The sequence below is a fragment of the Lissotriton vulgaris genome, chromosome 9 (assembly GCF_964263255.1).
Source record: "Lissotriton vulgaris chromosome 9, aLisVul1.2, whole genome shotgun sequence".
Taxonomy (NCBI): Eukaryota; Metazoa; Chordata; class Amphibia; order Caudata; family Salamandridae; genus Lissotriton; species Lissotriton vulgaris.
This window is the reverse complement of record NC_141697.1, coordinates 1035238097-1035258229: the sequence shown is the minus strand read 5'-3', so window position 1 is coordinate 1035258229 and position 20133 is coordinate 1035238097. Positions and strand designations below refer to the sequence as shown.

At 42.8% G+C, this 20133-nt stretch overlaps 1 protein-coding gene across 1 annotated transcript in view; it reads right to left on the bottom strand.

The window, feature by feature from the left end:
- SLC6A11 (solute carrier family 6 member 11) overlaps positions 1-20133 on the bottom strand; it is a 726232-nt gene that overhangs the window by 222770 nt on the left and 483329 nt on the right. The gene's annotated exons all lie outside the window — the stretch shown is intronic.

The window sequence follows — 20133 nt, the reverse complement described above, 5'->3', positions numbered from 1 at the left end:
TGGTGCAATGATATTCAACACTCTAGTTGCACTCTTTTCTATTAAGTGCCCTATCCTCACATGCATGCCCTTGCTATTTCGAACGTTCTACGTGTCCTTTGCCTTAGAAGTTATTCCAACCTGTAATGCCCTTGCTAATGACATATAAGTACAGATAACAAAGCAGTAAGTACTGAACTGCTGACTTTCAGCAGCCATGCCTTTATTTTAGCATTACACAAATTACGGTCCCCAGATTTTCACACATTAATGCAGAGAACTAGGCTTCTTCAATACTCCTCAGTCCTGATATTCAGGAGCTCTTGTTTTCCCAAATCAGAATGAAGAATCAATTAAATATTTGCCAAAAATTGACTTCACACTCACAAAAGTCTGTGGAGCACTCAATGGTGTGCAGTGACCTCCTTTAGGCCCCAGTTCTGAATGCACACTGTGAATGGAGGGTAGCATACACTGCCGCCAGTTCAGCTAATACAGTAGGGGACTGCATTGTGTCGCGGACCTTTGTTTCACAAGAGATTACTTTACTTAGTGTTAATTAGTTAAAATAAAATGAGTAAGAGCAACAATTCCAGAATGCCCTAATGTTTAAAGTGGGAGCACAGGACTTGAAAAGTGGTGTCCAGTCAACATGAATTGATGTTGACTTTTGTAAACCCTGAGGACATACTCTGGGTCTGTATGCACAGGAATCCCTGAGATTAGGTTCCCAGATGACTCCATATTCCAAGGGAGCAATGCTTCAGTCCTGGGCTCTAATGTATTGTTATCTATAAGTTCGGTACAATTGATTTCATTGATGGGACTCAAAGCTACAGCTACAGGAATTAATTATGTTGCTAATTAATATCCCAGGATGGAGGTACTTTGGGCCACATGCATCAATGTAAGGTTTTGCGATTTCTTATTTGCGAAAATTAGGGAATCGCAAATGAGGAATCGCAAAACGGGATGCATCAATTTATTCGCATAATTTTTGCGATTCGGTAAAAATTGCAATTTTTACCGAATCGCAAATATTATGCGAATTCTAATTTGCAATTTCGCAATTCCCATTGATTTCTATGGGCCAAAAGGCCCATAGGAATCAATGGGAAGGCATTGACATTTTGCGAATTTCAATTAGCGATTCGCAAAATGTTAATGCATTCCATGGGTGCAGGGGGGGTCCAAAGGACCCCCCCTGCACCCCTGAATTGTATTTTAAAGTGCATGTTTCACACACAGATGTCCTAAGGACATGTGTGTCTGTAACATGACAGTGTTTAAAATGCTAATTTGAGCATTTTAATACTTTTTCGCAAATTACCACGAGGTTCACCCTCGTGGTAATTTGCACCCCCTTATTGCGAATTCGCAATTTTAAAAACAATCATGCAATGCTTTTAAGGAAACGCAAATTTGCAATTCCTTTAAAGCAATCACATTTTTGGAATTCGCAAAAAATAGCGAATTTCACAAAAATGCATGATGCATCCCAAAAACTTATTTAGGAATCGCAAACGGCCGAATTTACCGATTTGCACCGTTTGCACTTTCTAAATAGGTTGATGCATGTGACCGTTTATCTTTAGAGACATTGATGTACCTGGTATCATTAGCATGAGGCTGACAGGTGGTCTGCGCTGGTGAACCCTGAGAGCACATTGATCTAGTACATAACTGCAGCATACCTACACTGAATGAACCACCATTATCCTACTGGGCTACATGATCTGGATCCACATTCTCCAAGCTGTGTACTAAATAGTATGAAGTCTCCTGTAAAGTAATTAGTGAGCCCTAACATCTCAATTAAGGATAATGCAAAACTGAAGATGGTCTGGTTGGCAAGATTCAGCAGGTAAACAGTCCCCCAGGATGGCCCCAAGCTTTCAGTCCCTGGGCTGGTCAACTGCATGTTTTCCTCATTGGCAACAAAATAAGCAGTCCCAATAAGTGCCTGTATTAAACTGCATGGCAAAAGTCATTACTATAATAAGCCAGGACAGAGCTTTTTATTCAGTGGGCAGAGCTGCTTCGTAAAAGAGTAGAAAGTAAAGAAAAAAGGGTGTGTTGGATCAGAAACAGCAGCAGAAATACATTTAGCTAACACCAAAAAACTGAAATCCAGCCCTTGAAGTCCTTCTCAGTGCTTGTCTTTCCTCAAGCCCCTATAGGTTAACGGAGTACAGGGATGCACGCAGACATCCTGCGGGGTGAGGTCAGCTGTGATGTTACTAAGGCTTTGTAATTAGCTAACTGGGGTGCACTGATCACTCATAGTCAAACAAATAGTCATGGGGCCATATGTATCATCATCACCATTTGCGATTTCTAAATAGCGATTTTTAAGGAATCGCTATTTAGAAATCGCAAAATGGTATGTATGTAGAAAATCTAAATTTTTTAGCGATTTCCAATTATTCCTTATTTGCGAATTCGCAATTTGCGTATTCGCAAGTAAGGAATAATTTCCCATTCATTTCTATGGGCCAGGAGGCCCATAGACATGACTGAAATAATTCTCAATTTGCAAATTCGCAATTTGAGAATTATTTCAAGGGTGCAGGGGTGTCTCAAGGACACCCTGCTGCACCCCTAAAAATTACATGTGTGTGCATATGGCGCACATACATGCCCAATGCGTCATATGCCACCCTCACAAATGCAGAATTGTGCATATTTACAAGAAATCGCAATTTAACACCACCTACAAGTTGTTGGTAATTTGCGATTTCTAAACCTGAATTTGCAATTTTGAAAAGCTTCATACATAGCATTTATGGAATCGCAAAATTGAGATTCCTTAAATGCTTAAGCAAAATAAGGAATCACAATTTTTTGCGATTCCTCATTTTGCTAATTTTTAATATATTTCAAAATCGGAAAAAAGGCCGTTTGCGATTCGCTAAGGCCGAAATTCTGCAAATTTCGGCCTTAACGAATCGCAAAAGGCTTGATACATATGGCCCATGGTCTCTTCATACATCTCAAACTCAGTCTTTTCGGCCACTGAGCGTTAGCAACAATTTCCAGCTGACAACCACTGTTTAAAGTAGCAGGCTGTAGTGTAAACTGTGCCTAGTCCATTTGGAGTGTTACAATCGAACTATTATGCAGCATGGTGTTTTTAAACCTTGTGACTAAGGTAATTGAATAAATGTACAGTACATTGTGAGAAAAGTAACATGACTGTTTACAGAAACAAATATTGCTAGAATTATGCTACCTACATTTTTGCAAAAATCATCATATTCCCATTCCCTAGCTGATCCAGAAACAATTTGTAGCTGGTCAACTAGGATTTCCAATTTAACTCTGGCTACTTTACTGGCTACTATATTATTCCTGATAATTTCTGAAGATAGCTCATCTTATACAGCCATTGTGTGTTTGTTTTACTATTTTAATATTAGGTGCTCAATCTCTTTCAATACATATTTATAGGCTCTTTATTTCAGCTCTAACTGAACTGCAGACACTTGCATTGCAGCCTTGCAAGGCTATTTAATTGATCCATAAAATAAGGAAACCACAAAGGCCTCAATCTGCATTATTTCTAGCCCATTATAAGACATGATGACAAAGATAAGCCTGGGTGTCCCTTCTCAATATCCAGTTGTCTTCTGTAAGCAGTACATGGAGCTGGCAAATGGAAAAAGGTCACGCCTCTGGTCTGTCTGGTGGCTGGCAGTGAAATCTGGGCTCCGCCGACACTATAACATCCTTATCAAGTCATTGTAGCTAGTGGCACTGGTACATGCAGAGAAGCTCATAAGACATAGTCTTTGCCATGCCCCCTTCCGGCGGGAAAAGGTGCATACAGAGCCACAATATGCTAAACAATTTGCCACTGGTGTCTGTCCTAATTTGGCTCAAGTTAATTGACCATGTAAAGTCTTTCCACACTTTACTCTCAGGGTAGCGTGCATGAGCAGTCAAAGATATCACAGGGAGGTGTGGGCGGCAAAGAAACAAATATATTGTAATACCGCAGCAGAACTGAATAATACACAGTTGAATAAGGCTATAGTTACAAGGTTAAGCTGACTCACTCTCAGCCTCCTAATACTCTATGTAAACAAAGCTGCACACCCTCTAAAGTATACTCCCAACTCTAGGTGCTGCCCTATGTTTGCTGCAACCTCTTCCTCAGTTAAATTTAGGCAACATTAGGCACAGGTGCAAGTTCACTAAACTGTCTCTCGGTAACTTGTAGGTCAGTTCAAACAGTTCTTAAAGAGTCTTACCGGTATGGAAAACTTCCTAATGCATGCTTATCTCTGTGTGCTATAGTCTTTCAGACTTTTGAGCCCAGCTTTGCTTTACCTTCTCAGCACAAGTGCAAGTAAACTGGGGCAGGATGGAGCACGGGCCAACTTACACAGTTGGCATCTTCCTTCCTTGGTGTTTCTTGATCATGACAGCACTTTCACTTCTCTTAAATTGGACTGCTGAAGTGATCAGTGTGGCATTGTTGACTGGTCGATGCTCAGTTTCTAAGCTGCGGCCATTTGCCAAGTGCTGTTAGTTTGTTGCTCCTTTTAGGCTATCATTAATTTGAAATAACCATAGACAAACTCAAAATATTATAAAAATTCAGGGGACTGAATTCAGCCCAAATTCTTCACTGGACCTACTTTTCAGTAAGTGGCATGTCGCAACAGTTCTGGACAGAAACATAAATAGGCCCAGGCACCAGAATAAACGTGGCCCCCAATTATTGAAACAAGATAGCTAAAAAAATGCATTTGCAAATCCGGACAATTTTGCATTTGTGAACACTGCTTTACAGGAATTGGAGACTTCATGCATTTGTGTTTGCTGCCGGCAATGTTTGTGGTGATATCAAGGAAATCAACAGTAAAAACCTGGCGAAGAGAACATTATGCACCTCCTTTGTGTTTGTCCAGAACTGAAAGTTGAAGGAATATCTATTCTCAAGAGACGGCTTTTGTAAGGTTTCTAAAGCGACTGAGAATTAAGTTAGAACATCAAAAACTGACAGAATGTAATGTAGGAAGTACATAATATGTAAATAGTGTAACAAACTTGAAGTTTAAATGTTTTTTTATAACTGATTTTATAATTGATTTTTTAATCAAGAATAATTGCACGCATATTGTAAGGTTTTAATTAATCAAACAATAAACTTTCATATCTATCTATAAAAAAACAGTAAAAACGGGCCATTCAGTCAAAAAAACAGGAACACAAACTGCCAAGAAACCGGTCAGCACACTTACCTTTCAGACCAGCACTTCTGGCACTGCCAGATTGCCCTATAAGCAGGCCCGGCTGGCCGGAGTGGGCACCGGGCAATCCCCCGGTGCGCCGCATGGGTGGGGGCCGGTTTTGGGCCCCTGGGGGCCGTTTTTGTTACAGGGCCGTTTTTGCAGCATAGCCCTGTAACAAAATCGTCCGAAAACCGGCCCTGACAAAGAGCTCGGCGGCACCCCCAACCCCCCGCGGGGAGGCTGCTGAGCACTTTGCCAGGGCTGGTTTTGGTTCCCAGTCCGGCCCTTCCTATAAGCCAATCCCTACCAGCGTGATTCAAGATTTCCAACTTCATGGAAGCATGCAGGGAGGTCAGGCAGTGATTGGCCGATCAGACGCTATTCAAGATGGAGTGTTTCTGACATCCCTAATAACTGGCAATATTGGAGTGTTCTGTTTCAGTGGTTGCTAATTACATCCTTATAATTAAATGGAAATGTCAGATCAAAGCTCCAAGATGTGCCTTGAAATGCAAATCACATTGTGAGGCTCAAAAGCCTCTCACACCTGTACCCCAAGTCTCTATGACAAGTACGTTAGAAGAGAGCAAATCATGTTCAGCCTTCACTGACTGACAGCTTGACAAGCACCTCTTCATATTTCTATTTGTATGCCAACCAAAATGCAAACAGTGCTGTCTATTTGTGGCAATTGCAGAAAAGTCACCAGAGTCACCTACTTCTATTAGAAAAAACGAACACACATTTAATTTGGTATGTAGGTAGACTAGCATTCTAGATATAGTACTTTGAATGAAAATGTCACATTATTGAACACGTATTTAATTATCACTGTATAATAGATTTCAGGTGCTGGTAATTGGAAAGGTACGCTGTAAAGGTATTTCCTTTTACTAGGAACACAGCATTTCATTTTAAAGTGGTCTTCTCTAGGGAGACTATTTATAAAGAAATCCTAGGCATTCAGACGTTAAATAATATTTTTCGGTCACCTGTTTATTTTGTCACTACAAGAGCCAGCAACCTGTATAGTCTAACATGAAAAACAATTGAAAGACCTAACAACATTTTTAAATGGATGTTCGATATATATTTTCAATTGTCGTGTGTTTCTATAGCACTGTTATCCAAAGTTATTTATCCAAATGATGTAAAGCACATGTTAACGTGCTTAAAGGGGAAAATGTCGCTAAAAGTTAAAATTGACTGCATTTCAGGCACTCGGGGCATATTACCAACAACTAGCGAAAATGATCGCTAAATAGGCTTAGCGACAATTTTCTATCACCAAGCATCGCCGGATTTTATCGTTGAGATAACGTGCTATTAGCAACGTTTATCTCAAAAGTGATAAAATATCTGGCGATGGTGGCTTAATGCGTGAATATCGCTGAGAATACAGCGATATTCACGCATTAACAACAAAATGCTCTTAGCCATGTTATCCACCTCCCATTGGATAACATGGCTAAGAACTGGTCAGGGCAGGTGTTAGTATATGGAGATATTCGTACTTAGCGCAAATATTTCCATCGCTACGCCTGCCTTGCTAATAGGCGATAGTAATGTTAGCGACTGCTTTCAGTCGCTAACAGGTTGGGTACGCCTACTTTGCATGTCATTAGCGATAAATATCGCTGACATGCAAAGCGGGCCCCAAACCGCTCGCTATTGCCTACAAGCTGTCGCTAACTGCTGTTAGTGACAGCTTGCTAATAGGGCAATACAATTTTCGCCGCGTAGCGGCCGAAAACGGCAGCTAAAGCAGCGAAAATTGCCTATCGCCCCCTTGAGAATATGCCCTCGGTTTTTTAAAAGAATTAAGGTTAAAGAACATCAAATCTAAGGTTCTGAAGCAGATTTTGTAAAGCTAGTGTTAAGCAGGGTATGCGTCTCTAATTAATAAGATACCACTATTCTTTACAAACGCATATAGGAATATGCACTACCTTTTACCAATATCTGATATTTCAGTATCTTACCTGTATTTGACAATGCTTCTTGAATTGAGCAATCATCAACAGTTACCTTTGCGCTTCTTGAGATAAAAAATGATGTCTAGGTAGGTCCAGGTATTACTTTAAATAAATGTATGTGGGGTTTCCAGTTTTAAAGGGTGTCTATATTTCCACAAAACATATGTAGAGTAGCTATTCCCTTGCAGTGCTTAACATCAATTATCAATTACCATATCCTTTCTGCTTCAAACTCTTCACACGCTGCAACTAGACCTACCCTAACCAAAGCAGTTTTCGGTTCCATTCTCAGCTACTGTGGTATCATCTTTGCAGGCAGGCCAAAGGAAATACTGGGATGACTTTAAAGCCGCCACAATACAATGGTCCAGCTTTCAGTTGGATTAAACCTCCGTCATCACTTTAGCTTTTTCCCCGAAAATATGTTGGCTCCCAGCAAAAACGCACATACAATTCCACACCTTATTCACAATTTTCAGGATCTTTTATCGGGATATGGCAGCTCATTTAAAGAACAGATTTCAATCTAATTTTCCTTGTAGGAGTTTAAGAAGCAACATTTGGATCTGTTAGTGGTCCCCAGTGTCAAATAGATCACACTTTGTAGCTACTCACTTAGACTAGATGGTGCAAACTGATGGAATAAACTACCTGTTGAACTCATCTGTGCCAAAGCTAGAACTGTGGGTTTAGTGTCCCACAAATTTTAACAGGCTAAACTTGATAATCTCCATCGCTTGTCATTTTATTACATTTAATTTACTGGAAAGCAATCCTGGATTTTTCCTACGATGGTGGTATTCGCCATACATGCCCATCTAATTCCTCATATCCATAAAACTTCATTTTGTTCTGGACCCTTGCAACCGTTTTTCTTTACCCAGTCTAAATCCCAGAGACTAATATGAGGAGGGAATGAAAAGCAATAGACTCGAGCTCATCTCCAGTGCCCCGAGCTGATCCCCACCCGACACCACCTCCCTCAGGATTGGAGATAACTTAAGGAGAGTTTGGGTCCTCTTAAGGACATGCAAACCATCATTTTGCTGCAGTTGTAAAAAATGCTAATAGGATTCTATCAATAATTAGAACCTCTGGTTGTGTGCTGTAAAAAGTTAAACAACCCTGGCATGTAGATTGGCCAAAGCCTGTGTCATTAGACCCCCCAAAAACATAATAAAGGTAATAGAGATTAGATCTGAAAGAACAAATTACAAGAAAACACAAAAGATAGCCCCAAAAAGCTGGAAAGACGGCATTTGGGAAGAGCTTATAGTAGCTGCAAAAACCAGGGACCAAGCCACATTTTGGAAATTAATGACCCCTGGAAGCAAACTAGATAAGGTGGCTTCTGACCATTATAAGATCCCAACACCTGGCAGAGACCTTTATGGCATCATCACTGTTTCGGACATAGACAAAGATTCCATCAGTGAATTATTAGGGCTCCTAATATCAAGACGAACACATCCTTACAGTTTAGTATGGAGGACACAGTGTTGCTATAGCAGCTATTAAGCCATCAAAGGCGCCCAGCCCCAACTGAATACCAGGGGACCTAAACACACCCCAACAGTGTGGGTGCCATATATAAATGAATTATCCAATGCAAGAGCCAGTGCGCAGCCTATCCCAGTGTCCTGGAAGGGCGCTGAGATTGTACCGATTCATAAAAAAATGGGTAGTAGAGAAGAGCCTGCAAATTACAGACCCAAAGGTTAATAGATGTTCTACAGAAAGTCTATGCAAAGCAAATTCTGTCTAAGCTTATTGACTGGATTACAGTAGAAGATAAACTCTCACCGTACCAGGCTGGTTCAGAAAGAAAACAAGCACAATGGACCAAGTATTTTGACTTTTGGCTTTTGCCTCGAAATATACAAGGTTAAGAGATAGCCACTTGTATGTTGCCTTTATTGATTTAAATGCAGCATTTGATTCTATCCCAACGGCTCAGCTGTGGCAAAACCTGCACCAACAGGGTGTACCTGATGAGATCTTAATCCAAAATATATGGCTACATGAAGGTAATTATTCCAAGGTACGTTGGGGTAAAGGAGGTGAACTTACTGATGAGATCCCAGAGGCGTGCACCGGGGTGAACATTGAAACTCTACTGGGGTATTTGATGCTTTGCTCCCTACCTTCTCCTTGGTGCAGGACGCTCCTTGTGCTTTCTCGGTGGGGTCGCTGGTGCTCTCTGTCCCCCCTCCCGCCGCCGCAAGAGCCACCGCGGCCGCAGAGTGGAGGTGGGGACTACAAATCCCATGTTGCACAGCGGCAGAAGCCGCCAACGATACTTCAGCGCCCGGAGGCGCATTTAACCCCAGGTCAGCCCCGGCAGAGCGGGCGAACATTGAAACTCTAAGGGGGTATTTGTTGCTTTGCTCCCTACCTTCTCCTTGGTGCAGAACGCTCCTTGTGCTGTCTCGGTGGGGTCGCTGGTGCTCTCTGTCCCCCCTCCCGCCGCCGCAACAGCCATCACGGCCGCAGAGTGGAGGGGGGGACTACAAATCCCATGCTGCACAGCAGTGGAAGCCGCCAACGATACTTCCGCGCCCCGAGGCGCATTCAACCCCAGGTCAGCCCCGGCAGAGCAGGCGAACATTGAAACTCTATGGGGGTATTTGTTGCTTTGCTCCCTACCTTCTCCTTGGTGCAGGACGCTCCTTGTGCTTTCTCGGTGGGGTCGCTGGTGCTCTCTGTCCCCCCTCCCGCCGCCGCAACAGCCATCGCGGCCGCAGAGTGGAGGTGGGGACTACAAATCCCATGCTGCACAGCGGCGGAAGCAGCCAACGATACTTCCGCGTCCGGAGGCGCATTGAACCCCAGGTCAGCCCCGGCAGAGCGGGCGAACATTGAAACTCTACGGGGGTATTTGTTGCTTTGCTCCCTACCTTCTCCTTGGTGCAGGACGCTCCTTGTGCTTTCTCGGTGGGGTCGCTGGTGCTCCCTGTCCCCCCTCCTGCCGCCGCAACAGCCATCGCGGCCGCAGAGTGGAGGTGGGGACTACAAATCCCATGTTGCACAGCGGCGGAAGCCGCCAACGATACTTCCGTGCCCGGAGGCGCATTTAACCCCAGGTCAGCCCCCGCGCGCGGGACTAGCCAGGCTAAGCCCGGGCCAATGGGGGGGCCCGTTTAAGGCCGTTAAACACCGTGTGAGACTGGACCGGGCCCCCCTCTTTATTTATTATTCTTTACTACTTCCGTCCACAGATAATTCGTATGTATGCTTTATTTATTTAACTATATCGTACAAGCTAATATTGGTTAAGTGTACATTCATATTATTGTACATCATGTCTACGAGGGGTAGTAGAAGTAAAACGGCCACGGGTGGAGTGCAGATCATAGGTCCTTTGGACAATTTCATTACAAGGGCAGACGAAGCTATAGATCAAGGTATTATTCTTCTTGAGCGCATAGTCTCTCAAGATCTAGCTCTGGCTAGACGCTCGTCCTTGGGACCTCTTGCATTAACTAGAACCCCAGTACAGGCTCAGGACGCAGGTTCTCTAGCAGATGTCCGGGCAGAAGTACATAGTATGCCAAATATAATTGATCTGTCAGCGTCGCAACTTCTGTCGGATTTACAACTAAGTTTGGCTTTAGAAAGATCCCCAGAATTAGTTATTGACCTTACGCCAGATGATACAAGTAACAGGCGGTCAAGGAGAAGGAGGGAGGGTGCTATACCATAACAAAAGAAACATGCAAAGGTGCCAACGGTTAAGGAGAAATGTGTGTCAAAGAAAAAGTATGTGAAAAGATTAGATCATCCCCCAAAGAATGGCAATGGGAAATCACACCCAGATGTGAAAAACAAAGTCTTGGACATAGAAAGTGTAGAGGGTTTGGGCACGCGGGGGGGAATATGTAACCACTGCGATGAAAACAGCAAATTGTTAGCAAAAATTGGGGAACTTTTTAACATCCATCTGTCCCCAATAGAGACTAGACTCTTACATATAGAAAAACAACTGGCCGAATTGAGCGCCCTCTCCAAAAACGTTACCAAAAACACACCTAATCACGGGGCAATAACGGCTGGGGGGACAAAACTTAGAAACAACAAACTGGTAGACTCATTATCTAAGAAAACGACTGTACAAGTAGCAAATACAAATGCAAAGCCAAAGACCCTGGTAGCTCAAGTCAATAAAACAGCAGCTAAATCGGTAAACCCTACTGTGCCTACCAGACATAAAGATAGCTCACCTAAGGCCTCTCCAACACTCCCCAAAAGGGATTGGAAGAGGGGAGAAAAAGAGTGTAGACCCATAGTTAATTTGCCCCCAGAAGCAAGTCCACTAGTAGTAGTTATGACTGGGGTCCCAGAGGTGGCGGACCATATAGATGAATCCAGTTGGTCACTAAAGAACAAAGTACAATACTGGCTCAACAATAACCGACCCCTACCCGCTCATTGTTCAAGTAGGATCCTAATGGTGCGCAGAGTCCCCTGGGTGGGGAAGAGCGGAAAACTACCCAGGGTGACTGTGTCATAATTAATTTTAGGACCCACGTGCGGTAGACTACATTTGTTCTTGGAGAACGCAAGGGCGCTATGAACGCATTGAAACCAAATGACTCTCCTTCTTTTATCCCCCTAGGAGTCATGTCGGGCCGGGTCATAATAGAAATTGGAGTAGAATGGACCAATGAGATAGGGGAGGAGACCGGGGAGACTGGGGAGGGAACCCGGGCAGAGATGAAGCATTTATGGAAAATTTTATAGGGGTTCCGACCGCCAACAGGTACAGCTGTCTGGTTGACTGACTGGCAGTAACCATCGGGTCTCCCAGAGACCGGGAGGGGTCTAGAAAGCTCGACAGAAGAGGTAATCAGATGCCCAACAGCCATTTGATGCTCATTCCGGATGATAGGGAAGTAAATGTAGTAGTAGCGTCCATAACGGAGTGCCCATCAGCTACACGGATAAATAGTAAGGAGATTGTAGCGATTGAAAGCATTGGGGATGGTGAGGTTAGCACTCCACCCAAACAAAGAGTCTTAAATGAGGGGACCACAAATGAGAATATCGGAAAAGCCTGCCTAAATATGTCGACTAAAACTGACCTTGAGATCCTTAGTTGGAACGTTGCAGGGCTGGAACCAAGATTATCGGACCCAGACTGGTTAGAGATACTATCTGATAAAGACATAATAATGTTCCAAGAGACATGGGCCACTACCTATCTCCATATAGAGGGCTTTTATTGCAAGTGTAATTGCAACTGATTTTGGTCGTCCTATGGGCGGGTTACTAATTGGTATTAGGATAACTGCAGGCGGTAGCATTAAGATAATACCAACTAAAAGTCCTAACATCCAGATTATTGAATATAAAAGAAAGGTCCCTTTTTATGTGATTAATTTTTATAATAATGATTTTCTTTCAATCCCCAAAAAAAACTTTATAGAACTTTTTTAATTTTTGTCTGACGTCATTGAGTCACCAGAAAAAAGTATGGGTAAAAGGATTATCCTAGCTGGGGATTTCAATGCTAAGATTCCAAATCCCGAATTAAATGAGGGAATCACTCAATCTGATCGAGTAGCAAAAAGGGGCTTAGAATTGGACTTTTTCATTCATGAGCACATCTTAACTAATATCATGGATGTAAGCCCTACCCCCACAACTAATTATGTCCCGACATTTAGAGGCAGAGACTATTCGACAACTATTGACTACATTTTTATGTCACCCGAGCTTATTGATTGCCTCACAATGGCTAAGGTATTAGAGACTGCCTTTGGGGATCACAATTCACTAGTGGCGAATATTAGACTGGGGACCTCCCCAGTGTTTGCCCGTACACCTGGGGCTAGAGATATAACCCTTGTTACAAATAATTTAAGATTGAAATGGAGGGGAGTTGATAGAGGAAGCATAATCGACCAAGTTACAAACAAGCACCAACATTTGATCAATTCATGCACATTATCAGATGGGAATAACTTAAGGGTAATCACAGACTTTACTAATCTGTGTACACCTATAAAGACACTTTTAACTGTCCCTAACCAAAGAACAGATATGGACCCCAAGTGGTTTGACAGTAATTGTTTAGCTGCCAATAGGGCTTCACGTAAGGCACTGAATGCAAAACCCAGATGCCAAATGGAGGTTAGGGAGGCGAGAAAGAAGTATAAATCCACAATAGGGGAACGTAAGGCAACTATTCTGTCAGAGCGTTGGGAGGAGCTATCGGATTCAGCAGCAGGGAAGAAAGGAACGATTTTTTGGTCCGCATTAAAAAATATGCGTAACATGGGAACTCAAATGTCAGTAATAAGCTGTACCATCTTGAGTAACCAGTGGGAAGATCATTTTTCCAAAGTGTATGCAACACCTCCAAATGTTAGTAGCAACTATATACCAGGCCAATTGTGCCCTCTAGAGATCAGTTTAGGTGAGGTGATCCCGGCTATCAAACAAAGCCTTGGCAATAAAGCCCCTGGGCCAGATGGCCTCCCAATAGACATCAATAAATGGAAACCTGAACTTTGGGAACCTATTTTAAAAAAATGTTTTAATAGTTTACCATTAGTGCCAATGCCAGATACATGGTCTACAAGTGTAATAGTGCCCATATACAAGAAAGGGGAGAGAACAGATCCAGCAAATTATAGACCTATTTCACTCCTAGATAATACTCTGAAAATCTTGGGGCGAGTGCTATATAATAGAATAAAGGACTGGGTAGATGACACAGGGATTTTAGACCCTTGTCAAATGGGTTTTAGAAGTGGGGTTGGGACGGCAGAGCAGTGCCTGAACTTAAATTTAGTAATCAGCAAATATACAATCGCTAGGTCGTCACCAATCTACTTAGCGTTTATGGACTTATCGTCCGCATTCGACCTAGTAAATAGGTCCAAATTGTGGTCTATTCTTTTAGATTATGGCCTAGAAGAGCCCCTTGTACACTTTTTGGCCTACCTGCATACCGACACAAAAGCACAAGTAAGGATCGGGATGGCGGGGGAAATTTCAGGGCACATAAAGATACGAAGAGGAGTCAGGCAGGGGTGCGTTTTAGCACCCCTGTTGTTCATTATTTATAGTAATGGATTAAACAAATTTTAAAAACTGGCAACTACGGATGTCCCAAAAATAAGGGGGGGACTGCTACCAACTCTGCTTTATGCAGATGACGTGGTGCTTATGGGCCTCACACCAAAAGCTCTACGTAGTTTGGTTAAAAGTTTTGCACAATATATGGATAACCTAGATCTTAAAGTACATTTAAAAAAATCTTTTATCATGTCTTGTGGCCTGGGGAAAAGACAGCTTAGTGTTATTTCGGTGAGATCAGACAGACTCTATTCCACTAATATTTTTCCCTATTTAGGAATGGTTTTTGCTGCGAACGGCTCGTGGAGTGGACATTTGGTCCACGCCACGAGCAAGTTCTTAAAATCCATTAACTCTATTCTTAGCCTCCCACGGCCTTCGAAAGTAGGTGCCACAAAAGCAATTTTAAATTTTTTTAAACTACAGTGCGTCCCAGTAGCAACATATGGGGCTGAGATATGGGGTCTGAACAAAACATCTAGTATCCAGACCGAGGAAAATCGTTTCTGTAGGAAATTCCTTGGAGCCCCTATCTCTACCTCAGAGTACATCTGTCATTGTGAATTGAATTTGTATTATATATCAGATTTTATAGCATCGAGACCAGCCATGTTCTGGCTGGCTATTTGGAGAAATAAATTGGCCTCCCTAACCCATGAAATCATAAGAGATTGTCTTAATTGCGAGAAAGGGATGACAATCCCTTGGCTCTCTGGAGTTCTTAACAAACTGAGCAGTGTGGGTAAATGTCATCCTTTCTTTGACCCCAGCAGGATTGAGCCTAAAGACAAAAATGAAATAAAGTTTGCATTGTATGCACTTTATAGTAAAGATAGTTTGCCGGGGGAGTTAACTAAATCAACTATCGAGGCGTACGTGAAAAAAGATCTGTATATACAACCAATTCCATTGTATCTTACATTGCCAATGACAAACTGGGAAAGATCACTCCTGGTCCGTTTAAGGGCAAGCACAGATTTTTATTATGTTTTCCATTAGGTTATTCTTCAATAAGATCTGAAGATAAATTGTGCCCATGTGATGGTATGAGTTTACAAAATGATTTAAATTTTTTCTTTTCTTGTAAATTTTATCTAAAATACATCAAATAGTTTCTAGTTCCATATTTTAAGACGCACAGACCACTTTCTTTGGAACAGTCTTATTTGATGCTGCTAACTTTGAACAATGATGAACTGATATTCAGCACCAGCACTTTTTTGAGAGTTATTACCTATGTACGTAAAGCAATGGAGTACCCTTAGCAAATTTCTGTATTATTATTGCTGCTAAATAGTCTGTAATTCTGTAATGTGTGTCGTTTTAAATGTATTTGGAATCATGGCTATTTTATTTATTGGGATTGTATATTTGTACTCCTTTTATGGATTTGATAAAATTCGAATAAAGATTTTGATTCGATTCGATTCTATCCCAAGGGCTCAGCTGTGGCAAAATCTGCACCAACAGGGTGTACCTGATGAGATCTTAATCCACAATATATGGCTACATGAAGGTAATTATGCCAAGGTACGTTGGGGTAAAGGAGGTGAACTTACTGATGAGATCCCAGAGGCATGCACCAGGGCTGTATCCTGGCACCGATTCTGTTACTCCTGTACATAAATGACTTGGTTAACTGGCTACAAAAAGCTGCCCATGACTCGCCCAGGTTTGGAAGTAACCATATCTGCTCTTTAACATTTGCGGACAATACCGTCCTGTAGTCCTAAACTCTCAGTGGTTTCCAGAACTTACTTCATAGCCTCAACAAATATTGTAAAGCAAATGTTCTTGAGATTATTCCAACCAAAACAAAATACATGACAATGAGGCCACATAGGAGCTTTAAAATAAAATATTTTTGAACTGTGCAACTTTGGAACGCGTATCAAACTTTGTATACTTGGGAGTCACTCTTGATTCTGAACTTTCCTGGGTTCCAAAAATAGAGAAAATAGAGAAATCAAAGGCAATCTTCATGCAAAACTCCTTTCCCATTGTAAAAAAAACAGCTGCAACATCTTCATAAGCTATTAATCCCACCCTGAAAGAATATAAGGCAAGAGCTCAAATCGCTGCTCTGTACGGCTCAGAGATATTAGGGAGGTGATACTCTCAAATCTCTAATTACTGGGGAAAATAAAATCTTAAAAATGCTTGTGGCCCTTCCTCAACACAACCCACTGATTCCCGTCACCTATGATGTGGGCATCAGACGCTTGTAGCATATAGCTATCTGGAGAACCTTGTCATTTTGGATTAGAATTTGGGCAACAGCAGAATTATTAACGTACAGAGATTCTCTAAGTGAGCTGTTGGTATTTGTCACTAAAGTCACTTTCCCCTGGGCGGCTCATATTAGAACATGGCTTCTAGATCTAGGTCTGAGTAGATATTGGATGAATCTGAGTCTGCTGACACCTGGATCAAAACAAAAGATCAAGCATATATTCTGGAATTTCATTAGGCACACAGTAATTTCAAACAGTATATCGGGAAAGCTCACTATGCAATTCCTAGTTTAAAATGACCCCTTGTTTCGAGACATTTTTGGATGAAATAGAACAATTGACAAAGTCTTTATATCTGAAATTTAGATATGAAATATTGCAGATAAACACTTTTACCTCCAAATGGGTCTCACTGTAGCTAATGTCACCTGAGAGTTGAGGAAGATATTGCACAAGTTCTGTTTTTTTGTACAGCGAACAAAAGCACCAGAAGGAAATGGATAAAACCGATAGGTAGGTGCCTTAATGTCAGGAAACTGAATGAAATGCTGCAAATATTAAAAACAGATAATTCCTGCTTCATCGTATTTGGGCTTAGCAGATTCCTATTGGCCATCAACTTCATAAGGAAAAAGAGAGGGCAACATTTTTAATAGCAGGACTCCGGGCCATGCTCGTTCTTAGTGACCTTAGTGTATTACTTAGTATGAGTAGTCACGCTCAAAATAATTCAAGAGTGTAGTAGAGTAGGATCTGCTTACTATGGTTACCCCCACTTTTTGCTGGTGTTTCACTGTTTCTCGGCTTTAGTCTAGCTGGGGCGCTGCTATCCAGGACCCCCGCCTAGCTGCTTCCTCTCTAAAATGATTACATGTACTTTAGGTACTCTCCAGATTGGTAACTGGGGTCCCTTTGTGAGTCTCTAGTATATGGTACCTTAGGTACTAAGGGCACAGGTACCCCAGATGCCTACAAGGGCTGCAGCATGTATTATGCCACCCCTGGCAAGCTTTCCAAAATGGCACCACAGGACTGCTACTGCAGCCTGGGTAAGGTGGTGCATCCACCCCTTACTAAGATATAGGTTACCTGTATCTACCTTTAATCACTGACACATATGAACCTATCAGTCACTCCATGGCAGGCCTATCCATCCTGAAGGCATAGTGCTTGGTTTTGAGTGAGAGGGTGCCCATGCATGAGCAGGACCCCTCTTCAGCTTTTGGAATATATTCACTAAAGCTGTTCTGTGATGCAGCCAGACCATATACTCTTAAGTGCATTATAAACTCGCAGTATATGCTAACTTTGAAATGGCTGCATGGAAACATGTTGTGTTTGGTGTCAAACACTTTGGAATCCCACCCCCCGCCAGTCCTGGTGGCAGGGGTAGAATTCCACCCTTCTAGAGGGAGAAGACATGTACACATTGGTCTGCCCAGTAATAGTTTAAACAAGCCCTGGCATCACAAAATGGATGTCACAACCACAGACACGATTCTGACCTCCTGCTGCTGGATGAAATTCTGGCAGGGGAGACCTGGACAAAAGGTTTCCTGTCACAGGGAGATGTAACCACCTCCCAGACAGGCTTTAGTGTATTGGGGCTTGGTGGGTGCATTTCAGAGAATGCTTTTCAGACAGTGCTGGGGCACACTTGGTGTCCCTATGCATACCCCATTTCAAACCGGTTGCAGGGGCACTCAGCCCCTGCTCTGGCACAAAACTGGACAAAGGGAAAGGGGTGTAACCACCCATCTCCCAGACCCTCCCATAGGTGGGTACCCAAAGTATGTCCAAACCCTTTCTTTAGTATTAGTAAAGGACCCCTGGCAACAGGACTTTAGAATATGCCTGGACAAAATTCTGAAGGTGAATCCTGGAGCTTCGACACACTACTAACGACTAGAGGACTAAAGAATCTCCCTTGGGGTCAAGGAGTGACTCCCCTGCTTAAGCAGGCACCAAGGAAGCATCTTGCCAGTCTGCATTTCCAAGGCTCCCGCTGGACCCCAAAATAGTTGCGACTCAGGACATGGACTTCCAGACCTCTCAGAGGCCAACACGAGATCCCATCAAAGTTGAGACCCACAGCCCTCACGAAACTCCTGGACACTATGCACATTTGCAAGTGCATAAACTTCCGGAGCTTTCCCAAAGTTGTGCATTGGGTTGCTTGTAGTCAAAGCCCCAAACACAATCTGCACCGGAGATTGTGGGACTACATTCCACAGGTGTTCCGTGAGCCTGCTTCTAACATTTCTGATTGAGGCCCATTTGCGATCCCTGGTCCATCGACTGGTGGGTCCCCACGAAGGTAGCTCTATTTTCCTTTGGCTTTCCTGGTTATGCCAGATGTGCCCTGACTCCCCACTGAGTGGTGAGTCCTTCAGACCTTGCTGGTCTGCACTGAAGCAAATCTCTGCTTTCTGCGTTGGTTGCTGTTGCCAAGGCTTGTTGGGTCCAATCAGGAAACTGCAGCACTCAACATCCCTTGTGGGACAGCTCGAATCCAGCACCTGGTCATCATTGACACCTTCTGGTACTTGTGGCTGAAGAGTCAAGCTTCACCTTCTTCACCTGAAATCACCCGACATCGGTGGGCATCCGCCTATCGCCTTCGTTCACTGGTAGGTGACCCAGACTCTGTCCCCTCTGCTTTCAGGTTCTTCTAATCCTTGATCCAGGCTTGGATCCACCCGGACTCTTTCCACTTGGACATCAGCAGCACTTTGCAGCAGATCGCCAATGAAAATGACGACGAAACCCGACACTAAAAGACACCTCTGCACCCGGCTTTCCTGGGTGAGGTAACTCGAGTACTCCAGTGCTCCTATGGGTATTGATTCTAGAACCTATAAGTTCTAAAGGGGTTTGCTCCAAGTCCCCTTCTAATTGTCCTTAATCTTTAAAATTCTAACTGCGACTTTCCCCATAGAAGTTAATGGTGATTTGCGGCTGTGTTTAGACACTGCACGTGTCCCCCATCGGACCCCTGTGTCACCATCTTGGGTGGTTTCTGGTAGCTCCAGCAGTTCTACAGGCACTAGGCCTTGTCTCTATGTCAGTAGTGGTTCTTAAACAACTTTCTTAATATATGGTTTGGTACGCCCCTAGGGCTCAACGTATATTGTGCTAATTTACTGTGTGCTAATTAAGTTTACTGAATGTACTTTTGCCTCTTGCCTCATAAAGAGACTAGAGGGATGTGTTTAGAATAAATACATATATTTTATATATATACCTGGTGTGGTTCTCCTTTCATTTGGTCATTCACAAGATTATAGTGTGGTAAAATAAGCTGATTTACATTCCTTCAAGACTTAGCCTGAAGGCTGCTCTCCACAGCTACCGCTAGGATAGCTTTCTATAAAGGTTGTCTAAAACCTACCATCAATTACGGTCGTTTTGACTGGTGCAAGGTTCCCACTAGAATAGTGGACAGCATATGCCAGGCCAAATTCTAACAAAGAGAACTAGATATTTTAACCATGCACCGCACTGATGCCCTGGAATTATCCTCTTATGAGGATACTAACCTTGCATGTGGGGAAAAGGCTGACTTGGCAGGCCCTGAAGATGGCCAAACAACTATTTTAGTGGGGAAGCTACATTGGAAAA